Genomic DNA, 22581 nt, shown 5'->3' with positions numbered 1-22581 from the left:
TCTTGTCAAATCAATTTGTCAGTTGTCAACGTAAATACAAGTCATAGATAGATAATATCTTTTTATGATTCATGCATTTGTCAAGTGCGGCTCGTTGGTCTAGGGGTATGATTCTCGCTTTGGGTGCGAGAGGTCCCGGGTTCAAATCCCGGACGAGCCCTGTATTTTTTATGTCAGAAGAAATGTGATATTTATACTAGTGTGTAGTGTATCTTAGATGTCGTATAGATGCAAATCTTATAATGATATAAATTTATATTTTCGTGAACCAAACAAAGATTTTTATGAATTATTCGGATGCTTAAGAACCAATTAGTCAGACTTGTGTTACAGGGGACATTGTTTGTTGCACGAATATAAGAGAAGAGGCACGTGTATTTCTGAAGTGATAATAGAGATAAAGACAAACTTTTTATATTAACTAAATAAGTAAATATTTTATTATCATGACATGTGCTTATGTATTACAATACATATCTACAAAACAAAATAACATAGCACACGGCCCCATGAGCCTGTAAGTCACCAGAAATCATATACATTGTAATAATGATAATAATCATTATGTATTTACACATTGTATGTTATATTACCTGCAAAAAGAAAAACTTGATTCTTATAATGATTAAACAAGAACATTCTAGATTAAGTAACTTCCACTGTTGATATCAACGCACAATCTTTGACATTTTTGTATTTCACATTTTTTTACATCAATTCATATGATCCCATATACATGTAATCTATCATAAGATTCTCACCAAATAATAATTATTATTTAGTGACTTTATTGTAAAGTTGTTTGCTCAAGGAAACAACGCATTGTCAATGACGCGTTCGAATCCACACGACTAGAGATCCTTAGATTACCAGACCAACGCAATAACCACGTGCTTAATCAGCCATAATTTATTATCGATCAGATGCGATTGTTTCTTACCCTTGACATTTTCTTGAGACACTGGGCTATGTAATAAAACTGTCATTCCATGAATAGAGGCAATTTCAAATCCTTATAACAGTGACCCAATGTTGTATGTTTGATCAATTGTATCTCCTTCAGGGAGAGACAAGGCTATTGAATTTTTTACATTTTGAACGCCTGCGTTTGATAACAAGAACACGCCAATACTGTCAAGATCTGCAATCTTCTAATTTGTTTGATATCTAAACATTTACATTATTCAAACGAAACAAAGGGATGTAATTCAAAAGCAAACAAATTGTTATTATAGCTATAATATGCTTCATATATAAAAGGGATAACTTTCCTTTAATATATTACATATAAATCTATTTGATTTAATAATTTTTAAAACGATTTTTTCATTTCAATAATATTATAAAACTTGTATATTTGTGTGTTTTTAACTACTATTTAAGCTAATAGAAGAAAATTCTCACCAGCTTTGCGCAGTGGCGGTACCATAGCCAATGAGGTTCATCCGAGGCGTGGTTATTGCTAGTTGAAAACTATACCCAATACCCCGCGCCGACGCCCTGAAACATGGGCGGCGAGCGCAATTTATGAACGTTCCTACGGGGACTGAACATTACAATAAAACAAGGAAATTTCACAGGAACGTTATTGACGAGAAAGACCTGTAAATATAAGGTATTAATAGGGTATTAATAGTATGAATATTGATTAAAGAAATAATAATTAATCCATCACACAGCCGTACCTCTTTTGCAACTCCGTAAAAATGGTATTGCACGGCCGTACATATATTTTGAAATGACATCATTTGCATTATATAAACATAGTGTTTAGACGCGCTAAATGTTAGCGTTACACTATAATAATTATGAAAAATGGTTCTTTTTTTTACTTCAAACGGTCTTTATTTTTAGTATGTCATAAAAAGAATATTAAATTCGTGAATTTATTGAACTCGCATCATATAATTTTATTCAATTCGTTCAATAAATTCAGTATGAAACTTATACTCATTCAATATCCTCTATATATAACTTAAAGTGAATAAAAAATATAATACATTTGTTCATTTGAAACTGGAAAAGAATGTTATATGATACGCATGATAGAGAAGCCTGTGTATACTATATACACATTAACAAACTTATCTCTTGTGATATTTATAGAAGAACATTGTCAAGTCAAATGAACTTGACAGATGTCAACGTAAACTCAGGTTATAGATAGATAATATCTTATTATGATTCCTGCATTTATCAAGTGCGACTCGTTGGTCTAGGGGTATGATTTTCGCTTTGGGTGCGAGAGGTCCCACGAGCCCTGTATTTTTATGACAGAAGAACATATATTAGTGATTGAATATACATGTATTTCAAATAGTGTGTACATGTCGTTTAGATGCAAACCTTATTGTAATGATATAAATTTATATTTTAGTGCACTAAACAAAGTTTTTAATGAATTGTTCGGACGCTTTAGAAACAATTAATCGGGCTTGTATTACAAAAGAAAAAGTTATGTTTCAAGAGCTTAATTTGCACGAAGAGGAGGCACGTGTATTCCGATATCTTAACATTTGCATTATTAAAACGAAACAAAGGGATGTAATTCAAAACCAAACAAATGGTTAATATAGCAATAATATGCTTCATATGCAAAAGGATATAGCGTGTCCTTTAATATATTGCATACATTTCTATTTGATTCAATAATGTTTGAAAAGATTTTACCTTTCAGTAATATTTTGAAACTTGTATATTTGTTATGTCTACGTACTATTTAAGCTAATTAAAGAAAACTTTCAATAGCTTTGCGCAGTGGCGATACCATAGCCAATGAGGTTCATCCGAGGCGTTTTTATTGCTAGTTGAAAACTATACCCAATACCCCGTGCCGAGGCCCTGAAACATGGGCGGCGAGCGCAATTACGGGGACTGTACATTATAATAAAACAATGAAAGTAATTGAAGAGAAAGACCTGTAAATATAAGGTATTAATAGGGTATTAATAGTATGAATATTGATTAAAGAAATAATAATTAATCCATCAAACAGCCGTACCTCTTTTGCAACTCCGTAAAAATGGTATTGCACGGTCGTACATATATTTTGACATGACATCATTTGCATTATTAAGACGCGCTAAATGTAATCGTTACACTATAAAGAAAATGGTTCTTTTTCAATTCAAACGGTCTTTATTTTTAGTGTGTGATAAATAGAATATTAAATTCGTGTAATTTCATTACTGAATTTATTGAACTAGCATAATATAATTTTATTCAATTTGTTGAAAACATTCAGTATGAAACTTTTATACTCATTCAATATTCTCTATATAATTATACTTAAAGTTAATAAAAATATATATAATACATTTGTTCAGTTGAAACTGGAAAAGAATGTTATATGATACGCATGATAGAGCAGCTTGTGTATACTAAATACACATTAACAAACTTAAAGTGTGATATTTATAGAACATTGTCATGTCAAATGAACTTGACAGGTGTCAACGTAAACTCAGACCATAGATAAATAATTTCTTATTATGATTCCTTCACTTATCAAGTGTGGCTCGTTGGTCTAGGGGTATGATTCTCGCTTTGGGTGCGAGAGGTCCCAGGTTCAAATCCCGGAGGAGGCCAGTATTTTTTTTATGTCAGAAGAAATATATTGGTGATTGAATATGTAGTATATCTAAGATGTCGTATAGATGCAAACCTTTTGTTATAAAAAATATTTATATTTTAGTGCAGCAAACAATTTTTTTATGAATTATTCGGATGCTTTAGAACAAGTAATCAGTAAAATAAATAGTTATGTTTCAAGAGCTTAATTTGCACGAATATAAGAGAAGAGGCACATGTATTTCTGAAGTGATAATAGAGATAAAGACAAACTGTGTATAGTAAATAAGCCAATATTTTATTATCGTGACATGTGCATATCTTTTACAATACATATCTACAACAGAAAATAGCATAGCACACGGCCCCATAAGCCTGTAAGTCACCAGAAATCATATACATTGTAATAATGATAATAATCATTAAGTATTTACACATTGTATGTTATATTACCTGCAAAAAGAAATACTTGATTCTTTTAAAGATTAAACAAGAGAATTCTAGATTAAGTAACTACCACTGTTAATATCAACGCACTATCCTTTGACATTACATTTCACTTTTGTTTTTTTATAGTCATGTCATCCTATGTACATATCTTCTATCATAAGATTCTCACCAAATAATAAATCATTATACAGTGCCTGTATTACATAGCTACGAGTATTAAACGAGTACTAAAAAAGTAAGTACTATACAAGTCTAGCTGACGTTACTTCTGAGTTCAATGATATTCGTGCTTTCTCTAAATACCAACAAGAATAATTAAATATTTATTACATTTCTGCCATAACTTTACAGCTTATTTATGTAAATTATCCATCAATAATGCCTCGTAACAAACACATAAGGTTTAGAAAAAAATATTTTCGGAATCCCTACCTACCCTATTGTTTAGCGCCCGACCCTTAACTTTTTTAGGGAAAACAGGCCGCATCTTGTTGTTACATAATAAACTTTGCGCTGCATATTCATATTTCCGCCACATACACTTGAAAAATATTTTTAAAAAATGCCTACCGACCTACCCTATTTTTTAAAACCATGTCAGCGGAAACAAACATTTTTTTTGTTAGGCCTAATTTAAAACTTCATTCATCCGTACTTCTAAAATCCACTTAACCATTAAACATATAGGATACTTAATATCTGTAATTTTCACTGTCGTATTACGTAAAAGGGATATTTTCAAAGTTATTTTCTTTAGAATAACTTAATACAGGATTTACTTTAGCTCGATTGTTTAGGAAGCTTTACGCTTATAAACACACTTTTGAATATTTTTTACCAACCAGTACTGAGCAATTGGTGTAAAGTTGCTTGCTCAAGGAAATAACTGAATGCCCCTGATGGGGTCCAAATCCACACGAATGGAGATTACCAGACCAACTCGTTAACCGTGCGGTCATGACGCCATTATGTGACAGTGTGTCGCCATTATTTAGAATTATTCAGAGGTGAAAGTGTCTCATTCTTGCTGTTGTCTTCAGAAACAGGACAATGTAACATAGCTGTCAATCCATCCCAGCAGGCACTCGACGTTGTTTCAACGTTGAAACAACGTTGAAATATGGTCGTGACGTTGTTCAACCAATATTCAACTATGGACGACCATACGGATATATAGCCAATGTATATACAACGTTGATTCAACGTTGTTTATGGTCGAAGTTTTACATTTAGTTTAATCATTATATAAACTTTTATACCACTAATTTTGTGTTATTATTCCTTTATTGAATTAGTCTGTAAGTGATTTTTGTCAGGAAAATTTGCGTTACAATCTTTTTCCGTATATTCAAAATTAGCGCTGAAACAAATAAAGTTGGAAATAATTTTTCACTTTCTATTAACGCTTTAAATATTACTTAATATGTTTTGTTGTTTGTTGTTTTATTTTTTAGTTCTTTATGAAATAATATTAAATAAATTGATATTAGTCAAAACCCCGTTCACAAAGTAACGCTGGTCAGGGGAAGTAATTGTTTCGGTCTATGATTTTGTTTGTTGTCTATGATTATCGTTCGTGCAAATGGTGGCGCTGTTTGGAAAATTTGAAAACAACACGATTGGCAATTTATTTGGATTTCGGAGGTATTACCGTTATGTTTTACTTTAGTTTACTGATTATTTTCTAAAATATTATTATTTATTCTTAAAATTCTACTTTAATTTACTTTATGAAATAAATGAGAGATGAAAACACATGAATGAGTTGATTTGACACGTTTTCGCGACCTGTAATTTAAAGATTTGTGATCGGTAGGCCTTGTAAGCATGAAGTTATGGATGTCCTTGGCAATTTATGATTTTACAAATCTTGACTTTCTTTAATTTATTTTTCATATTATTAAACAATTATCTGTACTATATCCTAATTAGAATTTAATCAATTATAAAATTGAAACCTATAAAGTAGTTCGGCCCACATAATTAACGTCACAAGACGATCCGTCAATATATATAACTATGTTTATATTTTAGTGATAGTATAATACAGTGTTAATTAGTTTGAAAAAAAAACATTATTTTTAAGTTAAATAACAAATTTGAGTGTTGAACTTTAAAGTTTAATAGTCGTAAATTTATGGGGAATAATAAATCTATTTCTATTTTATTATATATTATTTTATATTCTAGATCCTGATCCTGGTTGAAATTTAGAGTATTGCAGCTGTAGCCTGTATACCATACATTCAACACGAAAAGGACTGTCAGGTTTGTTTAATTGAAATTTATTCTTATTAATTTATAAATTAGAATTTCTTTACAATACAAGGTATAAATTATTTTACTACTGGATATTTATCTTGTCTTAAAATATATTATTTTCGGAATATTCGTGTAACATTATTTATATAAAATTTACATTTTTGTTGATTTCAGGATGCTGCATAAAATGGTCTTCGCTAGAGCCTAGAATGTAAATTTCTTGGGAATATGCTGCAAGGAACTGACGGGAGCATTTTTCTTACCAATCATAGGTGAGACTTTTAAATAGATTATTTTTAAAAAGATTTTGTTGTCTTATATACAGTTTTTGCTGTCAATATGTAACTTAGCTATGTTTGAATGTCTATGCTGTTTTATGATGAAAATCTTAGAGAAAAGCATTTTAAGATAAAAACAAATCACTAAGTTGAGTAATTATATGTATAATTTGAGATTGACCAAGTCACTTTTAACTACAAACTTCTTATTTTTATTTGCAGAAGCAGTAAGAGACAGCCAAAGAAGTACTCAAACACTTGACATACCCAGAAAGATCTAGAAGAAAAGATTGGAACAGATTGTAGTTTAATTGTTAAAACTATTAAAGTGAATTTAAGCTGCACTTAAACTGTATTTTAGAAATAAAATATCTGAAGTATTTAATATTGTCTTGATATTTTGTTAAACTTGATTACTTTGCTTTATATCCAAAAATTAAAGTATGGTGGGTTTTCAACGTTGAAATGACATTGAAACTTCAACGTTGTGCCAACGTTGAAGCTGAAACGTTGTATCAACGTTGAAAATTCAACGTTGTTTCAACTTTCAAATCCGAATATAAATTCAACCTTATTTCAACGTTGACATCTGACCATAATTCAACGTTGAAACAACGTTGATGTGCCTGCTGGGATGATTAGTGGCGATATCTAATCGTTATAACAGTGACCCAATGTTGTAGGTTTGGCCATTTGTATCTCCTGAAGGGAGAGACGAAGATATTAAATGTATTTTTTTCCTTCTACATTATTACTTGGAATCTGTTTTTGGTAACAAAAAGAAGTCAATATTGTCTGCGATCAACAAATTTCTTTGGTATCTAAACATGTACATTATTGAAACGAAAAGAGAATTTAATTCAAAACCAAAGAAATGATTATAGCAATAGTATGGTTCATATATTACAAAACGGATAGCTTGTCCTTTAATATAATATATACTGATCATACGTACTATTTAAGCTAACAGAAGAAAACACTCAACAGCTTTGCGCAGTGGCGGTACCATAGCCAATAAGATTCATCCGAGGCGTGGTTATTGCTAGTTGAAAACTAGAGCCAATGCCTCTCGCCGGCGCCCTGAAACATGGACGACGAGCGCAATCTATGAACGTTCCTACGGGGACTGAACATTTCATTGAAACAAGGAAATTTCAAAGGCAAGTTAAATTCAACGTGTTTTGATATGAGGTACATGTAAATATCAGGCATTAGCTAAAACATTGTGTCAATGTTCTTGCTAAAATGCCTTCCTGATTTTAAATAGTATGTTCGATGCTTATCATATAAAGATAGTAGCACTGGTTGTGATATTTTATTAACTGCGATAAAATAAATGCCCGCCCGGGATTTAAACCCGGGACCTCTCGCACCCAAAGCGAGAATCATACCCCTAGACCAACGAGCCACAATGAAAGATAAATCATCCAATGAGTATAAATCTTGTGGCCCAAAAAGCGCAATGAAAAGGTGGGCCGAAACATAGAAAACCTTACGTGCGATCGTTGTTTCACAAGTAAACATATGTATGTCTTATTGCACGAAATGTCACCTAAGATCTGTCTCCTCAGCGAAGAAGCCTAAAAGTCATATTGAAGTATTTACAGTGTCGGTGTCACTTAAAACGTAACAAAATAAAATATTTGATTTAATCATTTGATACCAAATTAGTCAAAGGGCATATGATACTTCAAATGTATTATTGATTTGACGTTTGCCAAAATGAAGGTCACCGAAATAAAAGTCATCAGAACCAGCTATATTTCTATACGGGGTTGATAAGACTTTTAATGCAATAAGATGGTCAATTGAACACTTTTTTTTTTACAAGTGTTGCTACTCTTTCAACGTGATTCAAAACAAAGCAGTATACAGCATGTCTTATAATGGCTATATGAATGTAAAATAAATAAAGATATGAATGTATGTCATAAACAATTATGTTAATCTTTGCGAAAATTTGTTTCTTGCGAATTTAAAAACAGAGTAATTGATGAAAATATACATGCAAATGCAGTTTTAAGGCAAGTTTACAATTTGTACAATAGTTTTGAAATACTTAAAACAATGAAATCTATTTAGACCTTGTGCCTGTAAATAAGAACTTCTGTTAGACACAAATGGTACAATGATACAGGTAATAAAGACATATTAATCCATGGCTATATAATCGATATGTTTAAATTACTAGAGTTATTGTATTTTAAACATTATTAAATATTGTATAACTTGACAAACTATATCAAAATATGGAGAAAGAGTGATTCCTTTGAAGCATTAATCACAACTTTAGAAAATGACATGAAAATTGCAGACTCGGTTTGAATTATTCTGTATATGAGGTACATGAAATAAGGAACGCAGTATATCTATGTTTTATAATATGTAATGATAATGTTTGTGTAAAAAGATATACATGTCAACCAAAATACAGAAACTTCAAACTTCTTTCCCGACGTGAATGATATATTTATAAAGTAATTAATGATGAACAACGATCCGATGATAAATATGACACTAACACTAAACATGGTGTTACAATTAACCAGTTACTCTCTCCGTCTAACAGCAGGGGAAAGAAAAAAAGACTTTATTCAACATGTTGATGTACATTTTAATCTTGATTGTATTAGAAACAGTGCACAATAAAATCGTAAACATTGACACAAAGGTTATTAGCTAATGGCTTAAAATGATTGTTTTCAATATTGTAACAGAAACGCTTAATGTAGTGCCAAAAGGTAGGTACCAATTATTGTTTTATTGGATTGATGATCAATTATCATTTCTTAATCCATGTGGGAGATTCATACGGTCAAACTTATTTATTGATCACATTACAAGCTAACAGACGATTTATATGTAAATTCTAAACATAAGTGAAGATCACCATCTGGCAATTAAACACTTAATTCTCTTTATACTTTTTTAATATGTCGCTATTTATGGTAGACATGCCAAATGAAATACCAATAAGATGGTATTTATTTTTTAATTTTTGACTGTTGAAAATGCAATAAAGTAGATGCACATTAAAATCTACAGACATCAGGTCAATCTTTTTCTCTCTACAACGATGGGATGATTGTATTTATATTTTATATTTTTCCACTCAAATTGATAAACTTGGGTTAGTTAGTTGGTGCTGATGACAGAATATGCAAATCGTGTATAAGTGAACAATTTTTTTCGGCTTGAAATAAATTTAGATTCAGATATAGAAATAATAGAAGAAGTAATAAGAATAATTGGCAATCAATATGATTTTGAAAAAAGAAGCATGTAAAATGTGATTCAAAGTTAATATATTTATATTAGTATGTATGAATAGACACTTATTGATAATGAATTGAAATTGTTCATCATGCCAACGTATTTCTTTACTTTTGTTTCCAACTGTTTTGTTGTGGGTTTTTTTAAATAAGCAGAAAAAAACAAATACTGGCCGTCTTGCAGTACTTATAATGATTCATTATTCAAATGTTTGGGTATGCTGGTTAAGTTAGATTATTGTCAACGCATAAGGTAACAAGAACTTGTTTTTAAACAATCATATACAAATGTATAATGATTTGATGTATTTTTTGATACATTGTTAAGTGAAGTTATATACATGTACTTTTGTTAATGGAAAGTCGAAATCACACATCTCCTGAATATATTATCACGATATATTCTAATCTGTCATATAAAATAATGGGAAGACGAACCTGTCACTTCTTCAAAGGCTTCAACCTTTTAAGAATGATCAATATTTGATTTGATACAATGATGCATCACATTCATGTAGTACTTAGTACTATTCATCTGGAAAGCATTTATTGGATGACTTCAAAAATGTTTCTACGCAAAACTAACCTAAGCATACTGTAGGTATATTTGAAAAGTAAGATGTAAAACTTGGCCAATGTGAAGAAAATTAACCCCTTAGAAAAGAAGACCCAAAATGTTCACAATGTGTAATTATTCCCATTCAATAATTACACATTCTTTCCTGACACTCTTTTATAGATAATGTCTTAGTGACAGTTTTCAAACAGCTGTCAAACAACTGACAACCATTTACTAAGAAAAGCAAAATAATTTATGAAATAACTTACTGAAATATTTATTTAAAACATAATTTATACAACTGGATTATGTCCGCCTATTTCAATCACTCTTTGAAAAATAATGTATCTTGTGCCATATGATAAAGCATGGGCATAACCCCAGTAAGGTTTTGATCCACGTTCTCTTAGTTAAAATGTAGAAGCCTTAAACAATCGGCCACCGTTCCTCTGAAATATTTATTCAGTTTAATATATTTTGTGAATGCATCTTGTGAATGCATCTTAAATACAAATTTATCATTCTTTGAAACATCAAAATGATTATGATTTTATTTAATTTGACTATACATTATACTGTTAATCATATGTAAAGTTGAAAACAAACAAATTCTAAAGAAATACGTAAAGGTTGTTTTTATATTTCATGGTAACATACGAAGAAAGTTTTTAATTCAGAAAGGTGATTTAACTGCTATTTGTTCACACGTGTAATCGCGCAGAAATCATTTGTTTAATTTAGGCACTCTTGAATGTTCTTTATCTTCATCAAATATAAACAAAATACACGGACGTGCAGGCTGCGGTCTGGTTCTTTATTGGTGACAAAGGCTAAAGTCACTACCTATTCCAGCATGTTAAGGGTTAAATCACAAAACCAACTGAATCTAAACAATCACAACAAGATCTATAAATAAAATTAGAATATGTCATCATAGGGATTTAACAATGTTAGAGTGACATTTTATTCGTTATCCAAACATATCTCTTCCACGCTATGTCACATATGTCACGTACATTCTTATATATACTTTATCAATTACAAACCGGCCTATCAATAATGTAAACACAATCATATCATCTTCAAGTTTGCCAGTTACTTGATCTTATTACCTTGACAACGTAAATGGCATTGGGGAATTTTTACACTTCTTGAATGATAAATTGTGGAAAAAAGAACACTGAGTTTGCTATTTTAAAGGAACTCCACTGAGGTCTAAATGCATAAATACATAACATTGAATTTCTTGCTTAGATCAACAGTGGCACTTAAAATAGAAAGTTATGCAAAACATAATTGAGAGAATACTCAGAAATAAATTGAAAATCGTATTTTGTGTTATTCTTAGCCCAATATAAGCGAAGAGCGTTGCAACGTTTTCCAACACTAAAAAAACTTTCCTTTTTAATATGAGTAAACATAAGTTTTGTAACATTTAAATAATGGTTTTAGATCATGCTAAATGTTTATCACATGAAGAAAGTAGCACTGAATGTGACATGTCACATGTATATTCATTTTCTGTGTAATAATTTGTTTTCACTGAAAAAAAAAACATAACTTTCATTTTTAATAGCATTTATTCAAAAATATTAGCAACATTTGCATGTAAGAAACAAGTATATAAAGTATTTTTGTATATTCAGGTAAAGTTTATATTATTCCTAGTTGAAACGTTGATGCAGAATAAAAAAGAATCACTTTTTTCCAGATTTAGATCACAACATGTTCCAAAGAGTAATTGTCATATAAATTTACAGTGGTTTAATTAAATACATATAGTAAGAATTGAGAATATTCGCCATGGGCAGGCACTACATGAAATACCGACTTATGAAAGAGTACAGTAAATAAAATTTGAGAGACAGTTATAATAATATGTGGTAAATGCCCTATCACCGTGAATAATAATAGTGAAAAGATTACCAAGCAGCATTCCAGTTGGATCCAATGTGCCAGTTGCCACGCTGGCTATATGATCAACAGTGTCTGTGTCCTTATGATAGGGTATCTTTATTTGGTGCGCCCAAATTCTGCATATATAAGACATCTATATAACAATATACTATTAGTATACATCCAGATTTTTATAGTACAGCATATAGCTTATGTTATAAAAGCACGCATGGTAAAAACAAAAAAGCTAGTTGTGTATGCCCCTTATTCCGTCTTATAAAACTTACTAATTGATATTGTTATATTTCCAAATAATTCATTTTGTTGTTCGTATCTTTAAAAGAACGTGAAGCGAGTTCTCGTGCGGTAATAATTAATATTATATGAACTAACAAACTTATATTAGCAAAATTAAAGTATTTTCGACGGGTTAAGCAATCTTGACAGTTTTCCTAAAGATTTAAATGTTATAAAAAACAGGGCTCGTCCGGGATTTGAACCCGGGACCTCTCGCACCCAAAGCGAGAATCATACCCCTAGACCAACGAGCCACACTTAACAGCTACACATTTTATAGCAAACAATATCGAATGTATTCAAAATATGTACAGCTGCCTACAATAAATGAAGAGATAAGACGCTTTAAATTAATACTACATGCAGGTTTACAATTTTACATTGTGTATTTAAACACGTTTTATACTAGGTTACATTCTATCTCATGATGTTCAGATTCAGTTTTAGTTATACCATTAAACTGTTTAATAAAAATTTATGAGACACTGTAGTTCTACCTAAATGTTTAAATAGATGTAAATGTAAGTCACGTCTACCTTTTTGTGCTTTTCAAATGATATATAAATAAACCGGTTTTTTTAAATTTATTACAGCGATGCACTGCTGAACTGTGCTTTGGTAAATTCAACGTGGCTTACTGCTATCAATCTAATCACTGTTTTAGCATATTCCAATTTATTTGGTTGTCATCTGGCTCGTTGGTCTAGGGGTATGATTCTCGCTTAGGGTGCGAGAGGTCCCGGGTTCAAATCCCGGACGAGCCCAACTTTTTAGTTGCTTCATTCTTAATTAACATGCTTTAAACAATAACAACCAGCCTTTACTTTTATCATTTTGAACTTCCGCTGGTCTTGAATAATTGTTACAGATGATATCAACGGAAAAAATATTAAAGTTGGTTAGGAAAAACAATAATGGTTTTATTTCGACACTTCGTAATTTCCGTGTTCGGATTTTTTCTAATGTACATGTACGTTAGAGAAATTATTTATTTATTTATTTATTTATTTATTATATTTATTTATTTATTTATTTATTTATTATTATTTATTTTTATTTATTTATTATTATTTATTTATTTATAGACTTATTTATAGACTTATTTTATATTGTATCGATTAGCGATTACACAAAATATGTGATACAACTTATTATATCGCTCACGCTCATAGAAAAGAACACGTCTTAAAGTATATAAATAACGATTGGATTCCCGTCTATAATGTAAAATAACATGATTACTATTTTGCTTCTGTTTACCCGCTCACACCAGTGAAAAAAAGAAAGAAAACAACCTTTATTCAACGTGTTGATGTACAAAATTATTTTAGTCGTATTGAAACAGTTTCAAGAATAACTCTCAAAATAATATAAATTTAATGAGCTAATAGCTAAAGATGAATGTTTTCTATATCGTAACAGAAATACCTAATGTATTGCCAAAATACTATGTACCATTAATCATTATGTTACATTATCAGTTTTAATTCCCTGTGAGACATTCAAGCGGTCAAATTTGTATTCGTACCCATTGATCACATTAAAAGACACCTTGCAAATGAGATTTATGAAATGATTTGTATAATAAGTAAGCACTGTCAAACAGAACAACGCAAATTAACGATGACTTAGTGCTTTCCTTTACAAACGTAGAATGGTCGCATTTAGCTCTGGCGCTTATATAATTGAATGTGTGATACGCTGTTAATGAAAAATGCATGGACAATTCGTAGACAAAGTGATTCAGATGATGAAATGCACGTTATTTTAGTTAGATAAATCTGATAAAGAAAATATTGCGATATTTCTCAATTCAGGAAACTGGATTTATGCTATCCAAACTGTGTAGCATGTATGAATAGTGAATTAAAACTAACAGTTTGTCAACGTGCTTGATAAAATGCCTTATCTCTTATGACGTCTTGTCAAATCAATTTGTCATTTGTCAACGTAAATACAAGTCATAGATAGATAATATCTTTTTATGATACCTTCATTTGTCAAGTGCGGCTCGTTGGTCTAGGGGTATGATTCTCGCTTTGGGTGCGAGAGGTCCCGGGTTCAAATCCCGGACGAGCCCTATATTTTTATGTCAGAAGAAATAAATTGGTGATTGAATATATTTTGCAATAGTGTGTAGTGTATCTAAGATGTCGTATAGATGTAAACCTTATTGTAATGATATAAATTTATCAGTGCACTAAACAAAGTTTTTTTATGAATCGTTCGGATGCTTTAGAAACAATTAGTCAGGCTTGGTTTACAAGAGAAATAAGTATGTTTCAAGAGCTTAATTTGCACGAATATAAAAGAGGAGGCACGTGTATTTCTACTTTTTTCTTTGATATCTAAATATTTGCATTTTTAAAATGAAACAAAGGGATGTAATTCAAAACCAAACAAATGGTTAATATAGCAATATCATGCTTCATATACAAAACGGATAGCGTGTCCTTTTATATATTACATATATTTCTATTTGATTCAATAATGTTTGAAAAGATTTTAAATTTCAATAATATTATGAAACTTGTATATATGTTATTTCTTCGTACTACTTAAGCTAAAGAAAACATGCAACAGCTTTGCGCAGTGGCGGTACCATAGCCAATGAGGTTCATCCGAGGCGTGGTTATTGCTAGTTGAAAACTATACCCAATACCCCGCGCCGACGCCCTGAAACATGGGCGGCGAGCGCAATTTATGAACGTTCCTACGGGGACTTAACATTATATTGAAACAAGGAAATTTCACAGGTAAGTTATTGACGGGAAAGACCTGTAAATATAAGGTATTAATAAGGTATTAATAGTATGAATATTGATTAAGAAATAATAATTAATCCATCACACAGCCGTACCTCTTTTGCGACTCCGTAAAAATGGTATTGCATGGCCGAACATATATTTTGACGTGACATCATTTGCATTATATAAACATAGCATTAAGACGCGCTAAATGTTAGCGTTACACTATTATGAAAAATGGTTCTATTTCACTTCAAACGGTCTTTTTTTTAGTATGTGATCAAAAGAATATTAAATTCGTGTAATTTCATTAATGAATTTATTGAACTCGCATAATATAATTTTATTATAAGTCGTTCAATAAATTCAGTATGAAACTTATACTCATTCAATATCCTCTATATATAACTTAAAGTTAAAAAAATAATATATAATACATTTGTTCAGGAATGTTATATGATACGCCTGATAGAGTAGCCTGTGTATACTAAATACACATTAACAAATTTATAGTGTGATATTTATAGAACATTGTCATGTCAAATGAACTTGACACTCAGATCATAGATAGATAATTATTATCTTATTATGATTCCTTCATTAATCAAGTGCGGCTCGTTGGTCTAGGGGTATGATTCTCGCTTTGGGTGCGAGAGGTCCCGGGTTCAAATCCCGGACGAGCCCTTTATTTTTATATCACATCAAATATTTTAGTGATTGAATATATTTCAAATAGTTTGTAGATGTTGTATAGATGCAGACCTTATTGTAATGATATAAATTTATATTTTAGTGCACTAAACAAAGTTTTTTATGAATCGTTCGGATGTTTCAGAAACAATTAGTCAGGTTTGTATAACAAAGGAAATAGTTATATTTGAAAGCCTTAATTTAAACGAAGAGGAGGCACGTGTATTTTGATATCTAAACATTTGGATTATTAAAGAGAACAAAGGGATGTAATTCAAAACAAAACAAATGTTTAATATCGCAATATTATGCTTTATAGCGTGTCTTTTAAAATAGTACATATATTTTTCTTTTTGATTCAATAAGGTTTGAAAAGATTTTACATTTCAATAATATTATGAAACTTGTATATTTGTTAATTCTACGTACTTTTTAAGCTAATAAAAGAAAACTCTCAAAGCTTTGCGCAGTGGCGGTACCATAGCCAATGAGATTCATCCGAGGCGTGGTTATTGCTAGTTGAAAACTATACCCAATACCCCGTGCCGACGCCCTGAAACATGGGCGGCGAGCGCAATTTATGTACGTCCTTACGGGGACTGAACATTATATTGAAACAAGGAAATACAAAGGAAAGTTAAATTGAAAGCGTATTCATGAGAGGGACCTGTAAATATCACAAATTAGTACTTTGTTTTAAATTAACCTAATATTTTATTATGCTTGTACACATGTATTGGCAAGGAATTTACTCACATATGCCTTAACTAATTGAATATTTATTGAAAATGCTTCTCTATATTTTAACATCAAGTTATCAAAGATAAATCAAGCTTCTTAAAACGTTATTATAAGCTGAGGCATTTTGCATCAATAATTCTTTCCAACTTTTTATGCGTTTTGTTCTTGGTTACTTTAGTTAAATAATTATATTTATTCTTGTATTCTTGTTTTAGATTTCAATTTCTGAAAAGTGACCGAGATCTTGGCGTTCTACATTATTAAACTTAGTATAATATCATTCAATTTAACAAAATGGGCTCGTCCGGGATTTGAACCCGGGACCTCTCGCACCCTAAGCGAGAATCATACCCCTAGACCAACGAGCCATAATGTCTTAATATTATTTCTTAAAGTTGAATATCGATTAAACGAATTTGATAAAGAATACGGTAATGCCAAGCGAAAAGTCGATAATTAACAAGTTAAAATGGCGAGGACGCGGAGCGAAAACACGCTGTTTTCGTTCCGCGTCCCCGCCGTTTTATTTCTTAAAATTTTTTAATTACTTAACTTCGCCCCGCGCCGCCGCTTAAAAGTGTGTTTTTGCTCCGCGCCCCCGCCTTTTTAACTTGTTAATTCTCGAATATTCGCTTTGCGGGGTCGCGAGACGAAAACACGCTTATTAGCAGGGCGCGCCGCGAAGCGGTCAAATTTGCAATCGTTTCGTACCCATTTATCACATTAAAACTCCCTGCAAATGAGATTTATGAAATAATTTGTATAAGCAGTGATTATCCTCTGATAAAAAAGCACGGTCAATATACATGTATTTGATTTAAACAGAACAACGCAAATTAACGATGTCTAAGTTTGTAGAATGGTCGCATTTAGCTTAAAACGTAACTTCTGCCACATATATAATTGAATGTGTGATACGTTGTTAATGAAAAAAGCATACCCAATTCGTAGACAAAGTGATTCAGATGATGATAGCACGTTCTTTTATTTAGTTGAATCTGATAAAGAAAATATTAATGGCCTTGCGATATTTCTAAGGTCAGGAAACTGGACTTATGCTATCCAAACTGAAAATTGTTAATTTTGTAGCATGTATGAATTGCGAATAAAAACTAACAGTTTATCAACGTGCTTGATAAAATGCCTTATCTCTTATGAAGTCATGTCAAATCAATTTGGCAGTTGTCAACGTAAATACAGGTCATAGATAGATAATATTTTTTTATGATTCCTTCATTTGTCAAGTGCGGCTCGTTGGTCTAGGGGTATGATTCTCGCTTTGGGTGCGAGAGGTCCCGGCTTCAAATCCCGGACGAGCCCCTCTTTTATTAGCTCACCTGTCACAAAGTGACATGGTGAGCTTTTGTGATCGCTTTTCGTCTGGCGTCCGTCCGTCGTCCGTCCGTCCGTCCGTCGTCCGTCCGTCCGTAAACTTTTACTTTAAATGACATATCCTCATAAACCACTAAGCCAATTTCATCCAAACTTCACAGGAATGTTCCTTTGGTGGTCACCTTTAAAAATTGTTCAAAGAATTTAATTCCATGCAGAACTCTGGTTGCCATGGCAACCGAAAGAAAAAACTTTAAATATCTTCTTTTAAAAAACCATAAGAGCTAGAGCTTAGATATTTGGCATGAAACATCTTCTAGTGAGTGTCTACCAAGTTTGTTCAAATAAAAGCCCTGGGGTCAAAATTTGCCCCGCCCCGGGGGGTCATTGATTTTCCCTATATGCATATAGTAAAAAAATAAAAAATCTTCTTTTAAAGAACCCAAAGAGCTAGAGCTAAGATATTTAGCATGAAACATGTTCTAATGGGTGTCTACCAAGTTTGTTCAAATAAAAGCCCTGGGGTCAAAATTGGCCCCGCCTCGGGGGGGGGGGGGGTCATTGATTTTCCTATATGCATATAGTAAAAACTTAAAAAAATCTTCTTTTAAAGAACTCAAAGAGCTATGACTAAGATATTGAGCATCAAACATGTTCTAATAGGTGTCTACCAAGTTTGTTCAAATAAAAGCCCTGGGGTCAAAATTGGCCCCGCCCCAGGGGTCATTGATTTTCCCTATGTGCATATAGTAAAAACTTAAAAAATCTTCTTTTAAAGAACCAAAAGAGTTAGAGCTAAGATATTTAGCATGAAACATGTTCTAATAAGTGTCTACCAAGTTTGTCCAAATAAAAGCCCTGGGGTCAAAATTGGCCCCGCCCTGGAGGGTCATTGATTTTCCATATATGCATATAGTAAAAACTTAAAAAATCTTCTTTTAAAGAACTCAAAGAGCTATGGCTAAGATATTTAGCATGAAACATGTTCTAATAGGTGTCTACCAAGTTTGTTCAAGTAAAAGACCAGGGGTCAAAATTGGCCCCGCCCCGTTGCTATGTGTGCTATGTGTATAGCAAAAACTTAAAATCTTTGGAAAAACCCAAATAGCTAGAGTTTAGATATTAAGCATGAAACATCTTCTAGTAAGTGTCTACAAAGTTTGTTCAAATAAAAGCCCTGGGGTCAAAACTGGCCCGGCCCCAGGGGTGTCATTGTTTTTAACTATATGTGTATAGTAAAAACTTAAAAAAAATCTTCTTTTAAAAAGCCCAATGAGCTAGAGCTTAGATGTTTAGCATGAAACATCTTCTTATGGGTGTCTACAAGTTTGTGCAAATAAAAGCCCTTGGGTTAAATTGGCCCTGCAACGTTTTTTTTTTTTTTTTTTTTGGGGGGGGGGGGGGGGGTTGGTTGGGCCTATATACAGGTGAGCGACCTCAGGGCCATCATGGCCCTCTTGTTTTTATGTCAGAGGAAATATATTAGTGATTGAATATATTTCAAATAGAGTGCAGTGTATCTAAGATGTCGTAAAGATGCAAATTTTATTGTAATATATATATTTTAGTGAACCAAACAAAGTTTTTTATGTATCGGTCGAATGCTTTAGAAACAATTAGTCAGGTTTGTATTACAAGGGAAATAGTTATGATTCAAGAACTTAATTTGCACGAATATAAGAGAAGAGGCATGTGTATCTCTGAAGTGATATTAGAAATAAAGCCAAACTTTTTATAGTAAGTAAGTGAGTACGTAAGTAAGTAAGTAAATATTTTATTATCGTGACATGTGCATATCTATTACAACACATATCTACAACAGAAAATTACAAAACACCCGGCCACATGGGCCTATAAGTCACCAGAAATCATATACAATGTAATAATGATAATAATCATTACCTACAAAATGAAATACTTGATTCTTTTAATGATTAAACAAGAGAATTCTAGATTTAGTAATAAAGAACTGTCAATTTATTGGATCCAAACTGAACAACGCAAATTAACGATGTCTTAATATTTTCCTTAACAAACGTAGAATAATCGCATTTAGCTGAAAACGTAACTTCTGGCGCTCAGATAATTGAATGTGTGATACGTTGTTAATGAAAAAGCATGCCCAATTCGTAGACAAAAAGTGATTCAGATGATGAAATGCACGTTCTTTTATTTAGTTAAATCTGATTAAGAAAATATTAATGGCCTTGTAATATTTCTTAGTTCAGGAAACTGGATTTATGTTATCCAAATTGAATTTTTTTAATTGTGTAGCATGTATGATTTGAGAATTAAAGCTAATGCAGTGTGTTAACGTACTTGTAAAAATGCCTCCTTGATTTGAAAATAATAAATAAGAAAACGTAAGGACAATATCACTCGATAGGGGGAAAAAGAGTATAAATATTAGCATAATAATAATTAAATCAGTGAACATAAATATAACACATTTTAAGTTGAAACTGAAAACCTAAAAAAAGTTTATATGATACGCATCATGGAGCAGGCTGTGTATACTAAATACACATTAACACACTTACCTCTTGTGATATATATATTATAATAGAACATTGTCATGTCAAATGAACTTGACAGGTGTCAACGTTAACTCAGATCATAAATAGATAATATCTTATTATGATTCCTTCACTTATCAAGTGTGGCTCGTTGGTCTAGGGGTATGATTCTCGCTTTGGGTGCGAGAGGTCCCGGGTTCAAATCCCGGACGAGCCCTGTATTTTTTATGTCAGAAGAAATTTATAAGTGATTGAATATATTAAAATAGTGTGTAGATGTCGTATAGATGCAAGCATTATTGTAATAATTTTTTTATGAATCGTTCGGATGCTGACAGGCTTGGTTTACAAGAGAAATAGTTATGCTTCAAGAGCTTGGAGGCACGTGTATTTCTACTTATTTCTTTGATATCGAATTTACATTATTCAAACGAAACAAAGGGATGTAATTCAAAACCAAACAAATTGTTAATATGGCAAAATTATGCTTCATATACAAAAAGGATAGCGTGTCCTTTAACATATTACATATATTTCTATTTGATTCAATAGTGTTGAAAAGATTTTACATTTTCAATAATATTATGAAACTTGTATATTTGTTATTTTTTCATACTATTTAAGCTAATTAAAGACAATTCTCGATAGCTTTGCGCAGTGGCGGTACCATAGCCAATGAGGTTCATCCGAGGCGTGGTTATTGCTAGTTGAAAACTATACCCAATACCCCGCGCCGACGCCCTGAAACATGGGCGGCGAGCGCAATTTATGAACGTTCCTACGGGGACTGAACATTTTAATAATACAAGAACATCATAATAATACAAGGAATGTTATCTGGAAGATTAATTAAAACGGTATTGATTAGTTATATGCTTTAATAAACCTATGTTTATATAGGTTAGGAATTTACTCAGGTATGTACGGTGGCCACGAGATAGCTAAGTCGTGGCCACAAGTTACTAAAGTGCCATGTGTGTGTGTTTATTTATTTCGTGGCCACGAGATACTATATCGTGGCCACGAGATACTAAGTCGTGGCCACAAGTTACTAAAGTGACATGTGTGTGTTTATTTATCTCGTGGCCACGATATACTATGTCGTGGCCACGAGATACTAAGTCGTGTCCACGAGTTAGTAAGTCGTGGCCACGAGATAGCTAAGTCGTGGCCACGAGTTAGTATGTCGTGGCCACGAGTTACTAAGTCCTGGCCACGAGTAAGTAAGTCGTGACCACGAGATAGCTAAGGCGTGGCCACGAGATACTATGTCGTGGCCACGAGTTACTAAGTCGTGGCCACGAGATACTATGTCGTGGACACGAGTTACTAAGTCGTGGGAACGAGATAGCTAAGTCGTGGCCACGAGATAATTAACCAATCAGAATACACTATATATATTATGAATTTTTTAAACTTAACAACTTACTTTTACATGCAACATTAATCTTTGAAAAAACTGAAGATATTCACTTTGAACTTGTCTTTAGGATCATATTAGAAAGTCACCTTTCAAGGCCCATCAGACATTAATTTTGACTCTAGCTCTTTGTTGGGGCAATTTTGTGATCGAATTGGTCAGTTTGTACGTACTACGGCCTGTCAGCCTTGTTTATACGATAACATGAGAAGGAATATGTCCTGGTTTAGTTTATTTGGAAGGGACATTGCCCATGGACAGTAGATAGCCTATAAGGTAAAATCCTTGTCTGATGAATAATTAAGAAGGGATAAGCCATGATTTATATAACCCAGAAAGATCATTGCACCTGATCAGTAGATGATATCTAATACTTTCGAGGTCATTGGGTCAAAAATCAGGGTCACAGTGACGCTAAATGTAAATTAATGACAAGTCAATAAGTTGTATAAATGGCACTTTTACAGGCTGGTGAAGTAGGGGTATCCTTGTTCTACAGCAAATGTCTAGTTAATTAGGGAAATTCACTTAAATGGTGTAATCTGATTGGT

At 32.1% G+C, this 22581-nt stretch overlaps 14 non-coding genes across 14 annotated transcripts; 12 read left to right on the top strand and 2 right to left on the bottom strand.

Annotated features, from left to right (window-relative positions):
- Positions 1–88: 88 nt before the first annotated feature.
- Trnap-ugg (transfer RNA proline (anticodon UGG)) lies at positions 89–160 on the top strand. The gene has a single exon. It is a non-coding gene; the product is annotated as a tRNA-Pro (tRNA).
- A 1245-nt stretch (positions 161–1405) lies between these two features.
- On the top strand, positions 1406–1546 carry LOC132748538 (U4 spliceosomal RNA). Its single transcript, XR_009628282.1, has one exon. It is a non-coding gene; the product is annotated as a U4 spliceosomal RNA (small nuclear RNA).
- Positions 1547–2746: 1200 nt separating this feature from the next.
- Positions 2747–2886, top strand: LOC132748531 (U4 spliceosomal RNA). The gene has a single exon (XR_009628277.1). It is a non-coding gene; the product is annotated as a U4 spliceosomal RNA (small nuclear RNA).
- Positions 2887–7545: 4659 nt separating this feature from the next.
- LOC132748528 (U4 spliceosomal RNA) lies at positions 7546–7686 on the top strand. The gene has a single exon (XR_009628276.1). It is a non-coding gene; the product is annotated as a U4 spliceosomal RNA (small nuclear RNA).
- Positions 7687–12766: 5080 nt separating this feature from the next.
- Positions 12767–12838, bottom strand: Trnap-ugg (transfer RNA proline (anticodon UGG)). The gene has a single exon. It is a non-coding gene; the product is annotated as a tRNA-Pro (tRNA).
- A 438-nt stretch (positions 12839–13276) lies between these two features.
- Positions 13277–13348, top strand: Trnap-agg (transfer RNA proline (anticodon AGG)). The gene has a single exon. It is a non-coding gene; the product is annotated as a tRNA-Pro (tRNA).
- A 1244-nt stretch (positions 13349–14592) lies between these two features.
- On the top strand, positions 14593–14664 carry Trnap-ugg (transfer RNA proline (anticodon UGG)). The gene has a single exon. It is a non-coding gene; the product is annotated as a tRNA-Pro (tRNA).
- Positions 14665–15165: 501 nt separating this feature from the next.
- LOC132748536 (U4 spliceosomal RNA) lies at positions 15166–15306 on the top strand. Its single transcript, XR_009628281.1, has one exon. It is a non-coding gene; the product is annotated as a U4 spliceosomal RNA (small nuclear RNA).
- Positions 15307–15943: 637 nt separating this feature from the next.
- On the top strand, positions 15944–16015 carry Trnap-ugg (transfer RNA proline (anticodon UGG)). The gene has a single exon. It is a non-coding gene; the product is annotated as a tRNA-Pro (tRNA).
- Positions 16016–16479: 464 nt separating this feature from the next.
- On the top strand, positions 16480–16620 carry LOC132748525 (U4 spliceosomal RNA). Its single transcript, XR_009628274.1, has one exon. It is a non-coding gene; the product is annotated as a U4 spliceosomal RNA (small nuclear RNA).
- Positions 16621–17058: 438 nt separating this feature from the next.
- Positions 17059–17130, bottom strand: Trnap-agg (transfer RNA proline (anticodon AGG)). Its single transcript has one exon. It is a non-coding gene; the product is annotated as a tRNA-Pro (tRNA).
- Positions 17131–18010: 880 nt separating this feature from the next.
- On the top strand, positions 18011–18082 carry Trnap-ugg (transfer RNA proline (anticodon UGG)). The gene has a single exon. It is a non-coding gene; the product is annotated as a tRNA-Pro (tRNA).
- A 2673-nt stretch (positions 18083–20755) lies between these two features.
- Positions 20756–20827, top strand: Trnap-ugg (transfer RNA proline (anticodon UGG)). The gene has a single exon. It is a non-coding gene; the product is annotated as a tRNA-Pro (tRNA).
- A 429-nt stretch (positions 20828–21256) lies between these two features.
- On the top strand, positions 21257–21397 carry LOC132748533 (U4 spliceosomal RNA). Its single transcript, XR_009628279.1, has one exon. It is a non-coding gene; the product is annotated as a U4 spliceosomal RNA (small nuclear RNA).
- Positions 21398–22581: the final 1184 nt, after the last annotated feature.

The sequence above is a fragment of the Ruditapes philippinarum genome, unplaced genomic scaffold (assembly GCF_026571515.1).
Source record: "Ruditapes philippinarum isolate M1 unplaced genomic scaffold, ASM2657151v2 ctg5841_1_1_1_1, whole genome shotgun sequence".
In the NCBI taxonomy this organism is placed as follows: domain Eukaryota; kingdom Metazoa; phylum Mollusca; class Bivalvia; order Venerida; family Veneridae; genus Ruditapes; species Ruditapes philippinarum.
Note: the sequence above shows the minus strand (reverse complement) of the source record. Positions and strands in the feature narration are given on the sequence as shown.